At 34.9% G+C, this 3797-nt stretch overlaps 1 pseudogene; it reads right to left on the bottom strand.

Annotated features, from left to right (window-relative positions):
* Positions 1-2129: 2129 nt before the first annotated feature.
* Positions 2130-2477, bottom strand: LOC117708725 (small ribosomal subunit protein eS26 pseudogene; annotated as a pseudogene).
* Between the last annotated feature and the right edge of the window lie 1320 nt (positions 2478-3797).

Below are 3797 nucleotides of genomic sequence, written 5' to 3' on the forward strand. Positions count from 1 at the left end.
CAAATTGCATTGGGTTCTATGACTTATGATCTTGTGCTTGGCTCTGGCCATCTAGTTATCTCTGGAGTTAACTGGCCTGAATGTCTCTGACTGGAGCCAGCCACCTTAGAGGCAAGCAGCACTGTCTCTGATTAACATTGCCTCTTGTGTCTCTGGTTAGAGCAGGTCTCCTGTGCCTCTGTTTACTTCTGACCTTTTGGGAGGCACACAGTGTATAGAGCAGAAGAGGGTGGGCATGAGACCCACTGATCTGGCCCGGGTGGGGAAGCAGAACTTCTGCTACTTTTATTAATTGGTCTTTCTGAACATATATAGGAAGAATCAGGAATGGCTGTTTTCAGTTGTCAAAATCATTAAATTATTTTACTTACTTTGTTTTTACTTTTAAAAAAAATGTACACAGTAGTACAGGGAGATTTGGGGAAATTTTTCCCAGTCCTAACATTTCATTTCTAGGTATTTCTTTAAAGGAGACATTTTTTTTCTTTTTTTTCTTTTTTTTCTTTTCTTTTTCTTTTTTTTTTATTAGATCTTTCATTTACACTTCAGATGCCATTCCCTTTCCCCATTTCCCCCCCCCCTTAGAAAACCCCTATCCCATGCCCCCTTTTCCTAAAGGAGACATTTTTAATTGTTAATCTATAGTTCTGCTGTCCAGAGTTCTACTAAATTTTGCAATGTATTGTTTAATGATTAACATATAGTCAAATTTTATGGGTTTTTTTTTAGTGTTTATACAAAGTAGTAGACAACATATAGGTTCATACAAAGACATAAATGTATGGTTTCAATCTTGATAATTTGTGTCTGCCATTTTTCTGAATAGAGCCCTCGTGTGTTTATTCCCCTTGAAATGAGCATATCTTTACTTCCTTCCAAAAACCTGGTGGATTTTGCTTTCCTCTTAGATCTGAAACCATCTAGTGATTCACAGATGGACTTAGGTGTGGCACTGTGACAAATTCAAGGCTTTACTTTTGTTAGGTTTGGCAGGTTCCAATTATGCTCAGGAAAAAAGCCAAGAGGCCCTCAATAGCTAGGGACTAGCCTGGCATTTGAGCAGATTCCATATAAAGAGAAGAGAAAAGCATGGAGAATGGTGCACTGAGCATTCCATACTGAGTGGTATTTCTTACACTTTCCACCCAGCCAAGCATTTTGGAGGATGAAGGTCTAGTGGCAGCCACAGCATATACTACATATATCCATATTTACTACATATGTCCACTGTCTCTATCTCAATTTGTGATTGTCACCATTGTGGCAACTTGACATTTATGAATAACTAAAATGAATGTGATAATTTGCAATATTTGCAGTATGTTAAACATATTATTTCATATGAAACTCAGATCATGCTGTTCTACTTTGGTTATGAATTTACCAGTCTTGATCCCAAATTGTATCAGTATCTGTTTGATAACATACTAGTTAATACATAGAGTACTTATTATTTCCCCAGACACTTTAAAGAAATTGCACCTGTGTTTTGTTTTCCTGGAGCCTGATTATAGCTTCTCATTTTACCATGACTGCATTGAGAGGAAGGAAAAGGTTGAAACATTGTTTTTTATTTGTTTGTTTTAATTTGTATAACACCACATGTCAAGAAGGAAGCAATGCTCGGATTTGAACTCAGACAACCTCAAAATCTTGGATTTCTCTCTTAATCTTGATTTTATAAATTTCATTGATTTCTTTCTTTCTTTTTTTTTTACAATCTCATCAATATTATATCTTACATGAATTCATCACTGTTCTAGTTTACTAAAACTATATTTTCTTATTTTCTGTTATGCCTGTATATTTTCTTTTAATATTTTGGTTTCAAAAATTATGACTAAAAGTCTGAAATTATATTTTAAAGGACATTTCAACCATCCAACCAGAAATTCTTTTTTCCATTTCATTTGCATTTGATTTTTCTCAGTTTTTGCAAGTAAGTATTACTTCTACCCTACTGTAGTTGTAGTTTATATTTCTATATTTTATTCATAACAATGGACAGCCACATTTATGCTTTGGCTGGCAGGAAATCTTTGCATTATTAGTTCATTTTTTAAAGTAGAACTTCCGTTTTATTTTTCCAAAGCATCTTTCCTTCCGCCCTTACGAAAGAAACCACCTTTTTACCTGGGCTTTGGTGGAGGTCATGGTCCAGCACCAGCAGGTCTGAATCGTGGTGAGGTTGTTCGGTCCTTCTGGGCTTCATGAGATCGATTCCTAACGACCTTGCTATGAATGGCACAGCTCACGCAGTAATGCAGCTTGACATAAGCTTGGGAAGCACATAAGCATCTAAGACGCTCGATTCAGATATGTCCCTGACAGCAGTGGATTCTACAATGTTCTGAATGAAAAACTTCTTAATGGCATTACCCTTCGGCATGTACCTGGCACAGTTCATGCAGCGAATTGGCTGCATATGGCTGCGACCCTTTTTTGGCACAGCCTTTGTTTCTTCCTTTTTTGGTCATCTTGGAGCCAATACTCGAAAGAGCTTATTAGTTCTTTATAAAGGTTGGCTATGGTAAATGATGCTTATAAGGGAGTTTTAGAGGCTCAACAATGTGTGTATATATGTACATCAGTTCTTCAAAACTAAATTTGCAATTTTTGGTCAGTTTTCATCTTACCTGCTTTGTTGTGTTCACACAGTTTGTGTTTTTAGTTATCTAAATAGATGGTTTTACACATGTTTACACCCATAGTCAGTTCTTATGTATCTTGCCATAATTTCCCCTATTTGTTTCTGAACTGTGATAGATTCATAGTTTGTCTGTTTTCACTTTAAAGCTATCCTTTTATGAAGCAACACACAGAGAGACATCACAAAGAGGGAGCACATTAAATTGATGCCTCTGCTGAACTGAACCTACTGGTTTTAAGTAAGGCAGGAGACTAGTGGGCTAAATTGAATCACATATTGAAAGCTATTTAATAATATCTGACACTGTGGTTACTATGAGTGTGTTCTTGATCACATAATTTGGAATCCAAGAAAATCCTTCAAGAAGAAGATGTGCTGCTGTTTCCTGGGATATCTGTCTTCCCTTAAATAAGTGAAGTCTTACTTCTGAATAATGAATACAATGACCAGTGTTAATGATTTTATTTTCTATGACTACTTATAAGCAAATTTAAAATAAATGGTTTTTGGTCTTTGAGCAAGAATTTAGGGCTGCATTGCTCTCAATCTGCACTCAGCACCATCCTGCTTATGACTTGCTTTTCTGTGTTTATTTAATATTAGCCCAACTTTCCTTACTGATTTGAAATGCATTTTTACTATATACTATTTTTATAGCTGTTTAAATACTCAAAATATGCAATTAATCAATACATTTGAGTTTTAAAATGAACTAAAAGCTTAACGTAATATATTTCAGTGGCTTTAATATTTTCAAATTTCAAAAACACACATATTATTTCACATAAATAATTAGAAATTGCAATCATTCTATTACAGAATAGTCCTGAGTGATTATGTTGGCCTAAGTTCATTTTCTAAATAATAAATCTCAGTGGTAGTCTCTGACTTTCAATGTAATTAACATTAATATCTAGGTATTATCAAATTCCAGATGGCATTCAATGTGAGAGATGTGACAAGTTGTGTATAATATTTAGGGAGTTCAAGTATGGTGTAGGAGACAAGCTGACGATCATGTTAAAAGTGTTTAAGATGTGTAAATATTAAAGATATGGAAAGAAATAGAAGATGACATAGTATTCCTATGTCATCATGGGATATTAGACAATGCTTTGGACAAAATAACACTGGAAGAACATCCCGA

This window comes from Arvicanthis niloticus, chromosome 5, assembly GCF_011762505.2.
Source record: "Arvicanthis niloticus isolate mArvNil1 chromosome 5, mArvNil1.pat.X, whole genome shotgun sequence".
In the NCBI taxonomy this organism is placed as follows: Eukaryota; Metazoa; Chordata; class Mammalia; order Rodentia; family Muridae; genus Arvicanthis; species Arvicanthis niloticus.